This window comes from Erythrolamprus reginae, chromosome 1 (genome assembly GCF_031021105.1).
Source record: "Erythrolamprus reginae isolate rEryReg1 chromosome 1, rEryReg1.hap1, whole genome shotgun sequence".
Lineage (NCBI taxonomy): Eukaryota > Metazoa > Chordata > Lepidosauria > Squamata > Dipsadidae > Erythrolamprus > Erythrolamprus reginae.
The window spans coordinates 161,745,294-161,766,511 of record NC_091950.1 but is presented as its reverse complement, the minus strand read 5'-3'; the positions used below and the strand labels follow the sequence as shown (position 1 = coordinate 161,766,511).

Here is a 21,218-nt window from a genome sequence, read left to right as displayed (position 1 = left end):
CTAATTGCCACTCCAGAAAGGTGAGGCCGCAGATTTGCCAATGGAGAAGAAAGAATTAATTCTGATCTCACCACTTTCTATACTGCAATTAGGCTCAGGGAGAGAGAAAAAATAAGTGTCAATGGACCTGAAACTCTGATCCTTGCAGCATCCTCCATGCTACAATTAGGCTTGAAGGAAGAAAGTTCTCTTCTATTAAAAGCAATGGAAGTTTTTTAAAAGCCCAGTTGCAGGAAAACATCCTACCTATTCTCCAAAAGGAAAGGAGAAAGAAAGGGGTGAGGAGGTCAAAGGGTTAAATAAGGTTCAGGAGGGAAGTGTTTTTAATAGGAAAATGAACACAAGAACAAGGGGGCACAATCTGAGGTTTGTTGGGGAAAAGAACAGAAGCAACATAAAAAAATACTATTTTACTGAAAGAGTAGTAGATCCTTGGAACAAACGTCCAGCAGACATGGTTGGTAAATCCACAATAACTGAATTTAAACATGCCTGGGATAAACATATATCCATGCTAGGGTAAAATGCAGGAAATAGTATAAGGGCAGACTAGATGGACCATGAGGTCTTTTTCTGCAGTCAATGTTTTATGTTTCTAAAGAAAGAAACACCTTTATTGTGCAAGAATAAAGAATCGGGCAGGAGGCCCTTTCCTAAATATCATAGTATAGGAGTGGGCAACTGGGACAACTTTACAATCTGTGGACTTCAATTCCCAAAATTCCATGTTGGCTCCAGAATTCTGGGAAATGAAGTCCACAGGTCAAATTGCTCTAGTAGCCCACCCTGTCCTAATAGAATTGAATGTATACAGTAGTCCCTCACCTATCGCTGGTGTTACGTTCCAGACCTGGCCGCGATAGGTGAAATCCGCGATGGGGAATTTACCGACTGATAGTACTTATTTAAGTATTTATATTGTAATTGTTTGGTAAGTTTTCATTGTTTTAAGTGTTTATAAACCCTTCCCACACAGTATTTATTTTAGATACAGTATTTAAATACAGTATTTACTATTTTAGATTTTTTTTTTTTTTTAAACTGCCGATCGAGTTCGGTGGGCTGTTTAAATCTGCCAATCGACTTCCTCAGAAACCCGCGATGAAGTGAAGCCGCAGTAGGTGAAGCGCGGTATAGTGAGGGACTACTGTATTTGTACTATGGCGTCTTTTTATGCTCTGGCTTGTTCTACACATGGCGTATAAATCAGGGAGAAACAAGCTTTGTTTATTTCTTTACAGATGTGATCTGTGTGTGCATGCTGTAGAGCGGGAGGAGAATCAGAAGCTGTGGAGAAAAGGGGACATCCAATGTAATATAGCATCTTTCCACCTTCTTGCTCTCTCTTTTCTGCCCTTGCTCAGCCTAGCCTCGTTTCTGCTTCGCATTCTTGCTCCTTCCATTCTCTGCATTTCTTTATAGTCTTCTCTCATCTTATATTTCACTTTCCAGCTTTGCTCTTGATACTGCTCTTTTTTTAAAAAAAACAACAACATGCAATTATATAAATATGCCTTACATCTAGGAGTATCTCCTTATGGTCCAAAAAGTCAACATGGCAGCCACCACCACCAGGTGATTTTAACTCTAATGTACATATAAAAAATTAGCAGTTTTGTCTACGCTGTTGTAAGCACTATTTTGACTTTTTGGTCCCTATCTGTGGACATCAGGGTATCCTGCATCAAATATAGCAATAGCATTAATCCCAGCGACCGATAAGGTCCCACAGAGTTGGCCTTCTCTGGGTCCCATCGACCAAACAATGTTGTTTGGCGGGCCCCAGGGGAAGAGCCTTCTCTGTGGCAGCCCGGCCCTCTGGAATCAACTCCCCCTGGAAATTAGAACTGCCCCGTAAATTACTCAAGACCCAACTATACTGCCAGGCATGGGGGAGTTGAGACACCTTTCCCCCAGGCTTTTTTTTTAATTTATGTTTGGGTATGTATATGTTGTTTGCTTTTTAAAATATGATAGGGTTTTATGTGCTTTTTAATATTAGATTTGTTTTTGCTGGAATATTGTTTTTATTGTTGTTGTGAGCCGCCCCGAGTCTTCGGAGAGGGGCGGCATACAAATCTAATTATTATTAATAATAATAATAATAATAATAATAATAATAATAATAGTAATAATAGTAATAATAGTAATAATAATAATATACCACTTCACAGTGCTTTTACAGCCCTCTCTAAGCAGTTTACAGAGAATAAACATATTGCCCCCAACAACCTGGTCCTCATTTTCCCATCTTGGAAGGATGGAAGGCTGAGTCAATCTTGAGCCTACTGAGATTCGATCTGCCAGACTGCTAGCAGCCAGTGATCAGCAGAAGTAACTTGCAGCACTGCTCTCTAATCTGCACCATTGAGGCTCTACAGTATGATATGCCTGTGATATCCTTGATATCCTTGATACTAACACAGTGTTTTTCAATCTTGGGAACTTCATGCTGGATGGGGAATTCTGGGAGTTGAAGTCCACACTTCTTAAAGTTCCCAAGGTTGGGAAACATTGCACTTAAGAGACAACCATTGCCTTCCTGCAGGATGATTTCTTCTCTATCTATAGATTAACCTCTGTTCTAAATCAACCAAGGTCAGCTGGGCACTGCCACATGCTATGGTCATATTATATTTATGTTGATTGTCATGTATGAAAAAGATAATTCCAAAAAAGACTTAATGAAATGCTGAAGCTGAACCTACGGTAATTGAGAAATGAAAAAGGGTGACTTTTCCCCAGTTACTCTAACCTTGATTTAGGATTAGTTCTGGCCAACAACATAAAGGTCTAGTTACAGCAAAAGTTATTTTAAATACACAGCCTGGGCTTCCATTTAACTCATTGTTGTTTTTAATTTTTACTATTCAGAATCATACATGTAGGATGGGAAGCTGTATACATTGATGTAATTAACAAAAAGAAACCTTGAAATGTACAATTGCTGGCTTTATTCAAACCTTGATTATCCACATATTGTTTACCCGTTGTTTTTACAACATCCCTGTAAGAAAAGCTGAGCTCAAACATAGGGGCTAGTAAACCTGAGATGAGACTGTGTATCAGGGGTCTTTAAACTTGGCACATTTAAGACTTTTGGACTTCAACTCCCAGAATTCTCCAGCCAGTTTATCCACAAGTCTTAAAGTTGCCACTCCCCAGCTGTATATGTATGTGTGTGTGTGTGTGTGTGTGTGTGTGCGTGTGTACATACATACATACATATAGTGAAGGGCTACCAATTTTTTCCCTACCACACTGTGGGTGTGGCTTATGCAGGATGCCCTGCATTTTCTTCCAACATTTTTCAGTGCAAATTGGGTGGAGCTCCATTTTCGCCACTCCACTGCATTCTCCCCGTCCGGGCAGTAGACCACGCCTGTATGTGTGCATGTATGCATGCATGCATGTATGTATGTATGTATGTATGTATGTATGTACGAATCTCCGGAGGAAGTTTGGTCCAAAGGTCCAGAGCCACGACAGAGAAGGCTCTTCCCCTAGGCCCCACCAGACAGTTTAGTTTCCACACATACAATTAATCAGAATTGTATGTGTTCTCTTTAATATGCAACAGCATTCCACAGCCTCAAGTCCCCTTTGAGCTTCTCAGCTACATGTAGCTTTTCTTTGGATCAAGACTGAAGAGGCTTCCTCATGCTGGCTTCTAGTGGCAGTGATATTAACTTGCGAGTCCACCCTCCAGCCTTGGATTTTTTGGTGGTCTCCTTCCAGAGGAGAAACCAACTCAGGCCCTGCTCAGCTCTTTCAAAATCAACAGAGGCTCCCTTGCCTTGGACACAACTTTTATATACTGCTCAAAAAAACAAAGGGAACACTCAAATAACACATCCTAGATCTGAATGAAATATTCTCATTGAATGCTTTGTTCTGTACAAAGTTGAATGTGCCGAACAGCATGTGAAATTGATTGTCAATCAGTGTTGCTACCTAAGTGGACAGTTTGATTTCACAGAAGTTTGATTTACTTGGAGTTATATTGTGTTAAGCGTTCCCTCTATTTTTTTGAACACTGTATAAGAGTGACTGCCTTTATCTCTCGGAGCCCAAAGGGATTTTACTCTTTAGTGTCAAAATACTCGCGGAGGTAGATTCACCTGAGATCTATTGGCCCCCTCCAGAGGTGGTAGGAGAGTCACAGCTGTTGCAAAGCAAAACCGATTGGGGTCGAATGAACGACATAATTAGCTCCCCTTTCGGGTAGACGATTTAACTCGCTTTGCCTAGTTAAGTTAAAAACGTGGTTGTTCGCCATTTGCACGCGCGTTTCTCCGGAGGGGAAAACAAGCAATCCAAAAGCCAGACGGATTTGCAACTCTTATCCCGGGGAGCCGGAGCTCGGGATCCGCCATCTCCCCCAAGAGGTAAGACCGCGGCTGGGCTTTGAGCCACCCACCGGCCGCTTTCCCCAAGCGTCTCGGAGAGGCGGCCGAGGGCAGTGCCGCGGGGACTTTCCCAGACAGCGGCCGAAAGCCCTCCACGCACGTAACACGTGGACCGGCGCCAGGCCCGGATCAGGCAAGGCAAAGCAGGCAGGTCGAGTTGGCTCACTCGTGGAGCGAGGCGGGGAAAGCAACACGGAGAAGGAGGAGGAGTCCGCCGTTTTTGTAATGCCCTCGCCTTGCGAGCGCGGCCAAATAAAAACAAATTTATATATTTTTTAAAGCGGCCACTTTCAGCCTCGCTTCGCCGTCTGCCCTCCAACCCGAACCCCGTAAGCAACGGTGAGTAGAACAGCAGACCGAAGGCGGGAAAGGGGGGGGGGGGCGTCCCTCGGGCTTGGACTCCCCATTCGGTCGCGCTGCGTGGCTGAATGCCATTTGCTGGCCGTGCGTGGAAGACCAGCGGTCAGGTGGGAGGGGGCGAGAAGCGAGCGCTTGAGGAAAACGGAGGGCGCTCAATGGGGAACCCCTGAGGCGCCGGAAAGGGCCCCGGACGACAGGCGACGCTCCTCCTGCTCAGGGAAGCCCCCCCCCCCCTTTCCCTTCCTTGGCAATCCACAGGCCGGGCCCCTGAGTGGCAGGTCTCAATGGATGGCCGCCTTCGCAACAAGCCGCCTCCAAACATAACGAGACACGCTTATGCGCGGCTCGGTTCCCGTCTCGATAACCGCCTCCCCCCCCCCCCCATCCCTCCATTCACCCTCCTGCTCTCCATGTTAGCTCGCCTCGCTTTCCAGTTCCGGCCAAGTCTCTTCTTCTCTCCCGCCTGCGTTTCTCTCTCTCCGCTTTACTCTATTAAGCCACGATTTCCCTATTTCAGAGAGTCTGGCTTGGAGAGAGAGAGAGAGAAAAGCCCCGTTTTCTTTTTCATCTTCTCCGCCTTCCGAAAACTAATCTCGAGTTTTAAGAGAAAATAATCCGCACGGACGTTAAGATATACATTTTTAAAAAGCTCCGCTGAAGCGTGTTTCTGAAGCGTGTTTGTGGGTGCCGTTTAAAAGCGACGGTGTGTTAGAGCGACCCAAAACCTGTTCGGTCTTTGGGTGTATGTAGCGCTTGTAGCGCTACTCCGTTCGCCTGCTCCTCGTTTTCCACTCGGTGTATCTGCATTGCTTTATCGTAATACAGTACTACTGTAATAACAAGAGCTGGAAGGGACCTTGGAGGTCTTCTAGTCGAACCCCACTTTCATAGAGGCTGTATTGCATCGATTTGTTCTGTTGTGGCAACCTTGCCCCAAGAGTTGTTGTTGTTGTCGTTGTGGTTGTTGTTATTATTATTAGTTTTATTATTATCATTATTATTATTAGTTTTATTTATTTTTATTTATTAAATTTATATGCCGCCCACCTCCAAAGACTCGGGCAGCTCATAGTACTGTATTTAAAAAACAGTATACTGTACATCAAGATAAAAATAAGTTAAAATTAAGAGTTACATTTAAAAAACAAACTAAAAAGCCTATTAATGTACACACATCCCCATTCAGCAAACTTACCATATATTCATCATCATCATTATTATTATTATTTATTTATTTATTTATTTATTAGATTTATATGCTGCCCCTCTCCGAGGACTCGGGGCGGCTTACAACATATCAAAAACATAGTATACATCAAGATACAATTAATTTAAATTAAAAGTTACATTTACGTATCCATTCAAACAAACAAACTATAATTTTTTTTGGGGGGGGGGTTTCCCAGTAAAAATAGCAATAGCTCTTAGACCTATATACCACTTCACAGTGCTTTACAGCCTTCTCTAAGCTGTTTACAGAGTCGGCATATATTGCCCCAAGCAATCTGGGTTTTACCCACTCAGAAGGACGGAAGGCTGAGTCAACCTTGAGCCTGGTGAGATTTGATGTTTACGTACCACCGATCTATTTATTTGTTAAACTTATTTGCTGCCTATAGTATGTTGCCATGGGGGTTACTTTTGGTGACTTACAATAACAAACGGGAAGAAAAACGGAGTGTAAACAGAACAGAAGCAAAATAATAGAACAATAAACTAAACAATGGCAAAGAAGGAATACAATGAGGATAATACGTCAATAGAATAGGTAATTTTTTAAAACAGGTACTTTTTCAGTTAGTAGTTCTATATCTCTAAGGGGAGACCCATTGAGAACTGTATGCAATGAAATTTTATGGTAATGTACGTTGATTAGTGCACATTCAAAGACATGGTTATTCTGAGTCTGAAGTTCTAAGTCTATTACGTAGCAAGATTTGTGAAAATAACTGCTTGAGGCTGGGCTATAGTTTTGATGACTTCATGGGCATGATTTTGTTGGAAAGAATAGCGGAGTTGTTTACCCCTGCTCTTTTCCAAGATACTTTTTTTAGTTCCCAGTCTAACTTGCAGCCTTATGATTTCCTGGTGGTCCCCCTTTCAAGCAATCATATCTGTGTTTTCTTGTTTTTTAATCCACAAAGCAGTGTTAGATGGTGGCATCTGAGCAAGGCAGACACAAAATACTTAACCTGCCTGAATGCTGGATTAAACTATTGTGGAGAAAATTATACCCATCAGCTGCTATTTCATACCTATTGTGAACAGTGGATTAGAGTAGGAAGGCATGAAATTTTTCACCCTCTCTGTGAAAGTAATATGAGAGGAAAGATGAGCTTTTGAATGAAACACTCTGTTGATTCCCCATCTTGCCTCTAAATGTTTTTATTGTGGCATAAACTAGCCTTCCTAGTAACATCAGGATTTGTTGAGACTACAAATTTTAGGCCATGCTGGTTGGCATAAGCTTTTACAGATGAAAAGCTTCAATTAAGAAGATTTATTTTTTTTAAAACCACTCCGTATGTTCAGCCTATTCGTTGTAAATTTCCTTGCCATCAATTCTTAAATGTTTCCTAACTTTTTAAATGTGATCACAAAATAGAGCAAATTATCAGACATCAAACATTCTCTCCTGCACCTCCCTTGATAAGGATTTGCCTTATGCCTGCCAGTATCTCTTACAAGCAACATCTTCCTTTGCCTAAACCATGTTCCTCAGCCTTGGCAGCTTTAAGATGGGTGGACTTCAACTCTCAATATTTTCCAGTCAGCATGCTCAGTGAGAGTTAAAATCCATACCTCTTCAAGCCACCATGGTTGAAAGATGCTTGGCCCAAATTAATGATTGTAAGCTAGTTTAGTGTAGTGATTAAGGCACTACCAGGCTAGAAACTGGGGGACAAGCGACTTCTAGTCTTACCTTAAAAACAAAGCAAACCTGGGTGATCTCTGACCAATCACACACTCTCAGCCATAGGAAGCTGGCAATGGCAAATCTCTTCTAAAATCTGGCCAAAAAAAGCAACAGAGACATGTCCAGGCAATTGCCAGGAATCAACATTGACTGGAAGGCCAAAAAGAGAAAAAACTAATGATTACGAGAGAGATGTTTATATTTGTTGTTACATATGGCAAAGTGCCAGCGGCCAGGCTGTAACTTTAAAAAGTAGAATTTTGTCAGGAAAGTTGTATTTATCAAGTGTTTTGCCTTTATTAAGAAACTTGTTTTAAAAACGTCTTGGGAGGGAAAAAGGAACAGTAACAATAAGGCAGATCTTAGTCTTAATTTCAGAGGAAAAATTTCAGAGGAAAAGGTTGAAAATTGCTCCATTTACTGTTTTTTTCTCATAGTTGGTAGCAGTTGGCTGGAGGATACATGAATTTGATTCTAACTTTCACTATCCATTAGATACTTTGGTAGATGTGACAATAAGTGTCCCACATTCTTCCTGTGTATCAGAATAGCTCTATGGTAACACTTAATTACTTCTGGAATATGAAGAAATTCTCTTGGCCAGTTTATTGCAGGGTATAATTCATATCACAATGCCTGTAGACAAGAATCTGTGATGATTTTGGCATACAGGCTTTGAGGGGAGAGGATGTGGAATATCATACTACCTTCAAGATCTACAAGTCCCTCAGATTTACAAAAGGTGAAAACACAGGAAAGAGGGTCAGATATATTTTGGTAACAGGTAAGAGCACAGGAGGTTAAAGACCAGGTACAACAAGTTAAGGGGTGTACATAAGCGCAGTAGAGTGCCTTCCATCCCCTGTCCTATAGTTTCTCCTATATCTCCTCTACTATATCCTCTATAACCTTCATTGTGTATTATTGTGTATTGGAATAGATAGATAGATACCGGTAGATAGATAGATAGATAGATAGATAGATAGATAGATAGATAGATAGATAGATAGATAGATAGATAGATAGTTGTTTTCGTAGATTTTCACGGGTATATGTATGTAGATTGTTCTGAGTTCGGGTTTTGCCCCGTGTAATATTTTGAGTGTCTATGCAACGTTTCGGTGAAATCACATTCACCATTATTAGGCTGAAGTTGTAAGCTTCGTGCTGCTGTAGATATAGTTATATCTACAGCAGCACGAAGCTTACAACTTCAGCCTGATGATGGTGAATGTGATTTCACCGCAACGTCGCATAGACACTCAAAATATTATACGGGGCAAAACCCGAACTCAGAACAATCTACATAGATAGATAGATAGATAGATAGATAGATAGATAGATAGATAGATAGATAGATAGATAGATAGATAGATAGATAAGTTGCTTAGTTGAAGAAAGTTAATGAATGTATCAGTTATCTTTCCATTTGCATTCTAGTCTTTATGGTACGCTCTCTTTAACTGTTGTTCTAGCCAGGGCAAACATGCATTTATTACAGGAATGTGATCTTTTCTCCTGTTGTTGTTAGTTGTGAAGTTGTGTCCGACCCATTGCGACCCCATGGACAATGTTCCTCCAGGCCTCCCTGTCCTCTACCATCCCCCAGAGTCCATTTACGCTCATGCCGACTGGTTCAGTGACTCCATCCATCCACCTCATTCTCTGTCGTCCCCTTCGTCTTTTGCCCTCAATCTTTCCCAGCATTAAGCTCTTCTCCAGTGAGTCCTTCCTTCCCATTAGGTGGCCAAAATATTGTGAGTTTCATCTTCAGGATCTGGCCTTCGGAAGAGCAGTCAAGGTTTATTTCCTCTAGGATTGGCCGGTTTGATCGCCTTGCAGTCCAAGGGACTCGCAGGAATATTCTCCAGCCCCATAGTTCAAAAGCCTCAATGTTTTGGCTCATAACCAAAAAATGAAACATACAATGTGATATCAAAACCCCTAAAACACAATTTAAGCAATTTAAAACCACAATTAAAAACAGTTTGAAAAACCATGCATGTCATTAATGGCCGGATCTCGATGGTGTACTATTGGATCAATGGCCCCGGGCCTGCCGGAAAAAACAGGTCTTTACAGATTTCCGGAAGGCCAGTAGGGTAGGGGTAGTCTGGATCTCAGGAGGTAGCTGGTTGCAAAGATCGGAGCAGCCTCAAAGAAGGCCCTCCCCTGCATGCCCGCCAGCCGACACTTTTTAGCTGATCGGACCTGGAGAAGACCAACTCTGTGGGCCCTTATCGGTCACTGGGAGCTATGTGGTAGATGGTGGTCTCAAAGATAGTCTGGCCCTAACTCATGTAGGGCTTTAAAGATAATGACCAACACCTTGAATTGCACCAATCGGGAGCCGATGCAGTCCACAAAGAATTGGATAGCTTAAGGGAAAAAAGCAACAGGAGGCATCACTCATATATTACCTCTTATTAGAAATTAATAGGAGATTGATTTTTGTTTTTTTCTGTCGCTGTCAATCTCCAAGAGATTTAACTTTAAAGAATGCCAGAGAGATGAGACTTCAGATCAATTAAGCCTCTCTTACCTGATTATCCATAATGAGCAGGATCAAGAGTCATGGAAAATACAATCAATTCTACCTAAGCTATGGGATAGGTAATTTTACAACAAAAGTAGGGAACAGAGAACATCTAAATTTCCACAAATCTCTTTTTGACCCAGTTTTATTATCTACTGCAGCTGAGGCATCCAAGTTTACAGATCCGTTCACATTTTGAATTCAGTCCAATAGAAGCTTTCAGTAGCAAACTATATCATTCTGAAAGCCTTTCTGGCTGAAGAGCATAGTATAAATGCTCTAAATAATATATAAATGGCAGAAATATATTGATTACTAGCTAAGTCCATATTATTTATTTATAATCTGTTTAGCTGACATTTCCATATGAAGATGGTAGGGTGGAGTAAAATGTACCTTCACAGCAACCCTGCAGTGTAGATCAAGAATACAGGTAATCCTGAGAGTGGTCAGTTGGGTCAGTTGCCGAGCTAAATGGTATGTTTCAAATGGTGCTTTGTGTAACACAGCCACTTTCAGCCATTTGATAAGCTCTATTGGAGCAGTAGATCCCTTGGAGAGGGATTGGAAGAAAGAGGCTTTCTGGAAATTGATTTTTGGATGGCAGTCCAGATCAGTGTGACAGGAACCCCAGTGAGATCAGACAGGAAAGAGGAAAGCCAGCAATGGTGGTTTCATAGAGCTTGTGGAGTTGGGGTTTTCATGACAAATCATGGCTTGAACTATCTTGCTTTGCATGTAATGAGTCTCCGAAATAAGTCTACTGAAATAAATGAACTTTTGCAACAAATGCAAGATGTAATAGCAAAAAATTATGAAGATTTTAAAAGAGAATAGAAGAGAAATTATTTATACGATTTACCTGAAAAAAATACCACATTACCCCTCCAAATAAATTATCTTTAAACTTGGTGAGTGTTCGCTGAGAACATGGTGATGGAAGCAGTCAAGGTCTTTCCACCACATGGGATAATTAGTTTAAACCCATATCCTTTTCAGATTATTATTGACAGCTCAGGGATCAGGGATCCCCAAAAATATTTTTAAAAAATCCTTTAAAATCTAAAGAGAAAAAAGTATTTTGCACAGTAAATGAAAGATGTCCAATTTTCCATATCAATATTAAGGCCAAGATAAGCAATTGAAATATTTCTTTGACATTATGAAATATTTCAGATTTGCCATAATAGTTTTTTGTACTATTATTTGCACCTTTTCACCTTTTTATCTTTTTATTCTATTTATTGCTTTATTGGAAGGGCAGTGATCATACAAAACAACAGGTTTTTCACCTGGATGAATGCTGTTTATTGATTGCATAAAGTAAGCAGTTTATCAAAAATTTAGATAACTTACAGTATATCATTTAAAGAAATGCTGCATTGTCAACAAAATGATTCATCAAGTAAAAGTCTGTTAATAGAAAGTTATAAAGTATCAATTATCTGGATATAAAATATTACCCAAAAGCAGTTATTCCCACCCCTCATTCCAAACTGATGAAGATTAAGGAGTTAGACAGTGAGAAAGGATTTGGGGCTAATTGCTTTTGTCTATTCATAGCAACTCAAATTTTGTTTTTTGGGGTGGGATGGGGTTCCACACTAAGTTCCATTTTTTTGAGAAGACAGTTCTGCTGTTCAAGGGTCACATGATCACCATTTGTAACGTTCCTAGCTGGCTTCTAATAAGCAAAGTCAATGGTGAAATCCAGATTCGTTTCATATCTGCATGATTCACTGAACAGCTGCAGTGATTCACTTAACAGCGGCAAAAAAAGATAGAATGGGGCACAACTCACTTAACAAATGTCTTGTTTAATAACTGAAATGTTGGGCTCCATTGTGGCCGTAAGTCAAGGACTACTTATGCTGCCAAAGTCTGTAAATCAAGGCAGACGGCTTAGTCTAGTGATGGTGAAGCCATGGCACGTGGAGCCATGTCTGAGGGCACATGAGGCATGGCCCTATGTCAACTCCAGTGCACGTGTGCACGCTGTCCAGCTGATTTTCAGCCGTTTTTGCTCTTCCTAGGCTTCAGGAGGCTTTCCTGAATGAGAGCGAAAAACAGCCCAACGAAGGCTTCAGTGAAGACTGTGCGCATGTGTGTGATAGCAGCGTGGAGGGAGGGGTTGTGCACATGCATAGGGGGAATGAGGTGGTTATGTGCATGCACAGGGGGGAGGACATTGCATTATGGGTGTGGGTACATGCACGCACTCTATTGCGCATGAACTTTTGGGACCCTGGACTTTTGGGTCCTTTTGGGACCAAAGCCAAAAAAAAGGTTTGCCATCACTGCTTAGATCAGTTCTTAACAAACTGAAGACCTGGAAGGGAGTTAGAGATGAGTTGGTGTGTTAGTAGAGAAGGTTTGAAGAGAACAGGACCATTATTATTATTATTATTATTATTATTATTATTATTATTATTATTATTATTACATTATTTATTAGATTTGTATGCCGCCCCTCTCCAAGGACTCGGAGCAGCTCACAACAAGAAAAACAGTACAAATCCAATATTTAAAACAGTTTAAAACCCTTAACATAAAAACAATCATACATCTCATACAGACCATACATAAAGTGGAAACGGCCCAGGGGAATCAATTTCACCATGTCTTACAAAGTCAGGCTCCCTCATTGTTCATTAGTTGTAGCTGCAGCTAGGAATATGGTATCAGTATTTCTTCGCTCCTTTTTTTGCAAAATCCAAGCAATTGGGACAGAGAGTCTCTAACTTTTTTCCATGTGTCTCTAGTTTTCTTTCGTTTTAGTACACAATACACACCTCACTAGGCTAAATAATTTGTGGCTAGCTGTGCTATGAATCAGATAATTGCATCAAGCAATCATTTGGGCAAAGAATGTTTTGTAACATTGATTTAGCATGTGTGAACCCAGCCTCAGGATTTCTTAAGTCCTGCTTAGGCTAGAAAAAATCCAAGCTTCTCATGTACACTAACCTAGCAAGATCCTATCGTGTTTCCCCCAAAATAAGACCCAACTGGAAAACCCTGGCATGATTTTCATGATGCTCGTAATATAAGCCCTACCTCAAAAATAACACCAATTAAGGTCATCAGCCAGATGGATGCATTTCGTACCATATTCCCCATAAAATAAGACCTAATTAAAAAAAATAACCTAATGTGTCTTTTGGAACAAAAATTAATTTAAGACCCATATATAATATTAGACCCAGTGTTCTCTCTAAATTTTTTTTGGGGTGGGCGGAAAAGTATAGTGTCTGAGCGGCAGTCCCTTCGGGACTGGGCGACACAGAAATAATAATAAAATTTCCCTCTCGGCTTCTGGGCAGGTTTGGAAAACTCTGAGTTGATGATGATTTTTAAGTGAGCGATTGCTCACCTGCTCAGCTTAGAGGGAACTATGATTAGACCCATAATATAAGGGAAACACAGGATTGATTGGTTCATTCATTCATTCATTCGTTCATTCATTCATTCATTCATTCATTGGATTTATATGCTTTATAAAATTTCTTGGGAAACAGCCAAGCATCAATAGTTTGCAAACAGGAAATAATTTAAGGGATGAATAAATATAGTATATCTCAAGGCCTAGTTAGTCAATAATAATAATGACCCTTAAAACTAAGCTTGATTTTGCTCTGGCAACCCAAAGGGCTATTATCGGATTCATGATGTTGGGTGATAGAGTGGCGCTACTAGGACCAGCTTGGCCACCCTTCTACCTAAATGGGACCTTTTACCAGGCTTGTGTAGTCTTTCCACTAATCTCTTTTTTGGCATGGCCTGACTGTTTTCCGAAGACTTAGTGGTAATAGAGCTGATGTCACAACCTTCCAGCTGCTATTTAGGGGCAAAACAAGTTAAGTCACATATTTGAATAGAAACCATGCCTAGGAAAACAGATCCATTTCAGGTGCCAAAATACCTTTTTGAAAAAGGGTGCCCTCAGGGTGAAAGGAGTTGAGCAGTGAGGAGAATGAAACAAAGCCTTTAGAAAAATAAAAGTACTCTGTCTTTGAATAGTGAATACAATTTGATTGGGATCTGAACTTATGATATAAATCAGTGGTTCCCAACATGGGGCTCATGCCCTACAGGTGGGCAATTTTATTTTTAATGGGGGCAATTGGAACCTTTTGGTCTTTTTAGGCTTTTTAGGCTTCCTCCATGCGAGTTCACTTTTTCAATAGTAAGAATTATATGTCATGTGGGGAGGGGGAATCAGTTTTTTAGAGATGATCTAAACATTTAGATGATCGAGGGGGGACATGATAGAAACATTTAAATATGTTAAATAAGGTTCAGGAGGGAAGTGTTTTTAATGGGAAAGTGAACACAAGAACAAGGGGGCACAATCTGAGGTTAGTCGGGGGAAAGTTCAGAAGCAACATGAGAAAATATTTTACTGAAAGAGTAGTAGATGCTTGGAACAAACTTCCAGCAGATGTGGTTGGTAAATCCACAGTCACTGAATTTAAACATGCCTGGGATAAACATACAGTGGTACCTCTATGTAAGAACTTAATTCGTTCCGTGACCAGGTTCTTAAGTAGAAAAGTTTGTAAGTAGAAGAAATTGTTCCCATAGAAATCAATGTAAAAGCAAATAATGCGTGCAAACCCATTAGGAAAGAAATAAAAGCTCGGAATTAGGGTGGGAGGAGGAGGAAGAAGAGGAGAAGGAGGACAGTCACTGCTGAAGGAAGAAGGTGAGGTGAGGTGAATTTTAAAAATCCAAAACTTTAAGGCTTTTAAAAAAAAGTGGGACTGAGGCGGCGAGGAGGAGCACGCGCCTCCCATACACCCTGCGCGAGGCTGCCTCCCATACACTGTGCCAGAGAGAGAAACCCAGGCAGACAAAAGGGGGGAACCTTCTGATCCTTTGACTGAAAGGCGGCTGCTGCTACCTGCTTCCTCTTCCTTCCCATGCTGAAGGGCTCTCCTCTCCTCTTGCTCGCTTGCTTTGCAGCCGACACCTTTCTTTCACTGTGGTGATTCCTTGGTTTGGCTGAAGCCGAGTTGATCTGGCTGGGGCGAAGCAGCCCCTTTTGTCTTTCTGGGCTCAGACACTCTGGGAGGCAACCTCCCGCCAGGTGTGTGGGAGGCAGCACAAAGGAGTCACCACAGCGAAGTGGTTTATTCCCTCTCCAAGCGCCCAGAGAAAGTAAAATACTTCGTTCGCCCTGGACTGCCAAAGCCTCCTTAAGCACCACCAAAAGGCTCCCCTGGCAGCCCAGAAAAGCCCAAGGTGGCCAAGATTGAAGGGGGAATGGCAGGAAACTGGCCGGGCCTTTGTGCTGCTCTCAAATTTCCTGGGAAAATTTTCCAGGCTCAGGTTCTTAAGTAGAAAATGGTTCTTAACAAGAGGCAAAAAAATCTTGAACACTTGGTTCTTATCTAGAAACGTTCTTAAGTAGAGGCGTTCTTAAATAGAGGCACCACTGTATATCCATTCTAAGATAAATACAGGAAATAGTGTAAGGGCAGACTAGATGGACCATGAGGTCTTCTTCTGCTGTCAATCTGCTATGTTTCTGTGTTAGAAATGCCAAAAAATGATTGTGAACCACTGATATAAACGATTACATCAGTTATATCAAACCAGTCAACAGTGAACAGCTATTCTCCTATTGAGGGCTGTGTTTTCATAGGCTTGACAGGAAGAGTGTATGCCAGAGGTCTCCAACTATTGGGCTGTGCCCTGTTTGGAACTGGGCTGCGCAAGTGGCAAGCCACTTCCTCTCTCACCCCACTCACCCCCCCCCCCACCAGTTGCCAAGTCATGTGCCATCAGTGGGAGGCTTTAAAGCCGATGGGGATAATGACAAATCTGAGCAAGATTTCCTTCGTTCCTTCCATATCCTTCCATGCTTTCTTTCCACTCTTTCTTCTGAAGACTGCCAGGAAGGGGGGAAATCGCTCTTGCCAGCAGTCACAGGGGTGGGTGGGGGCGAGCTATTTAATTAGGCCAAGGACAGCGTAAGGCCCTGGAGCATTGAACTGAATATCTCTCCAGCTAGTCCACCAGCCACATGTATCATATTTTCTCTACTAGAAAATCCGGGACTTGGCTTGCTTCGGAAAATGTGACTTCCTAGAAGCAGCACAGAATTTGGGGAAAGAACATGTAAATTGCCTACTGCCATTTGAAAAGGAAGAAGCAAATGCATTGAAAGTACCCTTAAGTGATCAGTCATTAGTGGTTGTGGGCAGGGAAGCAGCCTGTGTGTGCCAAAAAAAAAAGTAGGCTGTTGTGTTGTATCCTGTTGGTGCTTTGTTGTGCCTGCTTACTTGCTAGCAACCTTTGCAGATGGCCATGAATGTGTCTCGCCTACAACAAAACATTTATGGTTTTAATCTGCAGATTTAGCTAAGCCTGTAGAAAAATGATTCAGTTCCAAAGGGATTCACAGTAGCTGTGTCAGTGCAGAAGAGAAGCCCAAGCATCACTCCTTAACTCCTTACCTGCTTCTAAAGAATATTTATATACCGTAGGTTATATAATACTGTATGCCTTAAAACATGGATATTGTTCTCCAGTGAACAACAGCATTAAAAAGTAAACTACCTAACATTAGAGTTGCTTACAGTTGTTGGACTAAACAGAATGGGGTGTCTTTGTTTGTGTAACATAGTTGTTTAGTCCCAGTTGCATTTGCTGTATGTAGCTGGACTGGTAACAATTCCTTTATTGTGCCAGGGTTTAATTAAGCAGCCAGGCAATGAGAGTGAGCTGGGTATGTGAGGATTTGGGAACATTTGAATGTACAGAGGTAGAAAGTGAGTCTCTCTCAATTAAATTAAGAGAGTCCAATCAAATAGATAAATAGACAGACAGATAGACAGATAGATAGATTTGATTCCTATCTGTTGACTCCATGAAGAAGTTCATGTGGCATGATAACAGTGATAGTCCATTTCTGGATTTTCATTCAGTTATTCAGTCTAGCCTACAGGTTGCGATATCCTGCTAGTCTCCCATTCAGGAGCTAGCCAAGGATTATCTTGTTTGGTTTTCTTTCAATCTAGGTTAAAAGTACATGGTCACTAAGCCCTGGCCTGTCCGTGTAAACCTTGCCATTTTCAAAGCCATCGAAGAAATGTACTGCAACCCTGCCTCAGTAATAGAACCCTTGAAAGTCAAGGTCAGAAAATAGGGAAGTAGGAGCACACTCACATAAGAAACTGACATGAAAATCCTAATATTCAAGATTTGGCAACAGTCATTCAAAATTATGCCACCTTAAACTACAATATATCTTGTTTGGGGTTTTTTGTTTGTTTGCTTGTTTGTTTGACTTCGGATAAGTAAAAGAAAGTGAACTCTTTTTTCAAACAAGTCATCCCGACCCTTGGTATTCCATACATTATAGATAATATAGTTTTCTTAGCAGCATTATTAAAGTTGATCACTGTTGCTATTTTTTTCAAGAAGAATTTAAGACTTCCTAGTCTGGTTGACAACTCTTAGATTCTTTGGTTGTCTTCTACCCTAACCTTCCCAGACGTAACTTTGCTTTAGCTTACTTCGGAGTCCCTTTGCATCCATCGGAGACCTAAGTCCACTGAACTTTATGTCCTTTTTGAAACTACACAAGGGAATTGTCAGGAATTCTCTGGTCTGAGTTCCATCATGAGGTATACAGGTAGTTCTTGATGTATGATCATAACAGAGCCTGCTCATAATGGTTGTTATGTCATGACAGTTTTTTAAAAAGGTTGGTGACATGACCCAATGTTATGCTTTGTTGTTGATGTTTTCTCCCTTTATATTTCCAACAATAAGGAGCTGTAAATTAAAATATTCTGAAATAGCTGCTGCACTGGGCAGCAATAACAATAAAAGGTTGTTTCCTTTGATAAAGACTGTTTTTGGCTACCTCTCTCATAGTCTGTAATTATTTATCTATTTAAAAGATTTGTAGACTGCCGTTTAGAATTATACCTCCCAAGACAACTCACTGTATATGTTTTTGCAATATATAACCAACTATGAATTCCTTAAAGCATTACAGTATTAAGAAAAAAAATTCAGAATGAGCTAATCATTCATAACATGGTTTGTTAAAAGAAATAAAATACAGCTAGAATTGCATAGTATCTACAGTAGATAAAGAGATATTAAATACATGCTATAATAACTAGGCTGGCAACTAAGAGTCTGTGAGTTCTAGTCTCACTTTAGGCATGAAACCCAGCTGGGTGACCTTAGACAAATCACTCACTCTCAGCCCATCTCATCTCATAGCGTTGTTATGGGGAAACAATAGGAGGAGGAAGGACTGTTAGAAATGTTGTTGCTTGAGATATTTATAAAAACTAACAAAGGCAGGATCAAAATAAATATTTATTGGGAAACTTTAAAAGCTTAATGTGGAAATGGAGCCCTGCATATTCTTACTAAAACTGAGTTGCATAAATGCAGAGCCATCACTGGCCCTTCCATTTTACCAACAGGGTAATGATTGTTACTAGTAGGTTTGTAAAATAGATTTACTGTTGATCTAAGAATGCAAAAAATGCAGTCCTTCATGTAGCTTGAGTACAAGCTACTTAGAGGTTTCAAGATTCTTTTCTTGGGTGTATTCTCCCAAGTGAGATTTTCATTCCCTGGCCTGAAAAAGCCTCCTCAATTTTCTTGGAGTGATTTTGGAGGTGGTTCTTCATTGCCTCCTTCCGAGGCAGTGACTGGCCCAAGATCACCAACTGGCTTCATACCTAAGGTAAGACTGGAACTCATAGTGTCCCAGTTTCTAGGTAGTGCCTTAACGACACCAAAGTGTACAATACCTGTGTAAGAAATAAAACCCAATAATTCAATTTAATTCAATTTATTAGACTTGTAATGCCACTCTCTCTGAGGACCCGGGGTGGGTCACAACATGCAATATAAACAATATGTATACAAATTTAATTTTAAGAAACAATAAATTAAAATCCCATTATATAAAAAACAGTCAGTCCACTCCATCACATCCATACATAACATTTAACTGTCAGAGAAGAAGGGGCATGGTCTCAATTCCGCTAAGAACCAAATGTTGGCTGTCAATAGAGCCAGCCGTAGGAGGGGAGGGGTGATAAAATAGATTCGCCTTTTTAAGTTTCGTGTGTGTACTGTACATTGTTTAGATGTAAATGTATTGTCAGTTGTTATTGTTTTAATGTATATTTGTAAATAAAAATTATTTTCAGAGAAGAAGGCTTCCCTGGAGCTTGGGAAGAGCAAAAACACCCTTCCCCCATCCCCCCGAGGCCCTCCGGAAGCCAAAAATGCCCCCCCAGAGCCTCTGTGTAAGCCAGAAATCAGCTGGCCAGTGCACCCATCTGTACTGGAGTTGAGCTAGGGCAACAGCTCACATGCCAGCAGATATGGCTCCACATGCCACTTGTGGCACCCATGCCATAGGTTCGCCATCACTATTTTATACCATCTTGTCCGAGTTTACCCACCAAAGAATTTCTCCCAGGGCCATTGCTATAATTCTCTCTGCCTCTACTAAGATGCCAGATCCTTCTTGCTACTCCTGGGATTGGGAAGAAAGGAGAAGCGATTGCAATTAAGAATTTTGGGTTTTAAAAAAAATCACCTTGCTCTTTTCTACCAGTATCAGATGAGTTCCAAACAGAATTGGGGAGGGAATCATTTTCATTGGATTTATGTTAATTCCAATTTTGGAAAGCAGGAAAAAGCCACCTGAGACTGTTTTGCCACAGATAAGCACTGCCTATGAATCAGCAAAAATAAAGGCTTAGTGGACCACCGATGGTGTCTGACTCACCTGTTTGAAACAGCAGTGCTAGACCACACTCCTTTATAAAGTATCTTTCAGCAAGCTGTCTTAATTGTGTTGACTTCAAACAATGGTCTTAGTTAAATCTACCATTAATGAGAGTCCAGACTTAAGATAGTCCCCCTCCTTTTAAAAATACCACTCATTTGCTTACACTTTCAAAGGGTTTAATGCTTCAGATTTAGATGTACTGTATTGCATCATCCAGTGTCTTGCCTATCAAAACAAGAGAGCACAATGTTTAATTTAAAACTTGGCAAATCTGCCCTTGCTCATTTTGAATGGCAGTTCGCAAAACACAGGTGCCAGACTATAAAAGAGACTAGGACAGTTCCTTATCCGTGGGGAGAACGGTTTGCACGTTTGAGGCATTGCTGGTTCACGGAACAAATCTCTAGGTAAATTCTATCTTGACATTACTGAATATTTATATATCTTAATTTCACTTAGACAGATAGGGTTCTGTTTGTTTGAAGTCTGAACTGGGCAGCAATTAGCTCTGAAAATGTCCTTATACTCTCATTCCCATCTTTTCTTGCTAACTTGTCCAGTAGTGAGGGATAATGGGAGTTATAGTTCGAGGTCATCCAAAGGGCTGCATGTCAATCATGCCTGCTTTAAGAGAATATCATTTAAGAGTGCTCTTAAATAGAGCTCAAAAACTGTTGGTTTTTTTAAGCTGATAATTTTGTTCATTGGATTAAATGAGTATAATGTAAGAATGTTTCTGCTGTAATTACAGGAATGGCTTCTCAAGTCAGGAGTTTCATATTATGAAATGCAATTCTAATCTATATTTATTCCAGAATCTTTATTGCAGATAGGTTTTTGAGGTTTCCTCTAAAGATAATGCAAAAATAATAAACTCTTGAAAAGTGTTTTAAATAAACTAATAAGCATAGAAATATAATGAAATTTAATTCTTACATGCCAATCATGTAATTGTGCAATATTTGCTAATTCGTACTTATTCAAATGTTGAAACTATTCTGCTAAACATGGTGTATTTATAAAATCATGTTAAGACTTGCTTTTAAAGTAAAATTTAGCTCTTCAATAGGAAACACTAAAGATTTTAGAAATACAATACCGGTAAGTTTTTAAAAAGTTTGTAAGTATGTGTGTTCTTCTTTACTTAATGAGTTAATACTTAAGCATAACTCAAAATTTTAATGACAAATTCTGAAGCCTGGTTTAATTATTTAC

The 21,218-nt window shown here is 40.5% G+C and overlaps 1 protein-coding gene across 2 annotated transcripts in view; it reads left to right on the top strand.

Annotated features, from left to right (window-relative positions):
* Positions 1 to 4,065: 4,065 nt before the first annotated feature.
* STEAP3 (STEAP3 metalloreductase) overlaps positions 4,066 to 21,218 on the top strand; it is a 33,535-nt gene continuing 16,382 nt past the window's right edge. The window contains exon 1 of one of the 2 annotated variants that reach the window (XM_070730965.1): positions 4,066 to 4,388. The gene's annotated coding sequence lies outside the window, so the exon portion shown is untranslated. Of the gene's footprint in view, positions 4,749 to 21,218 lie in introns of both variants that reach the window. The other variant, XM_070730974.1, reaches the window with a different exon arrangement.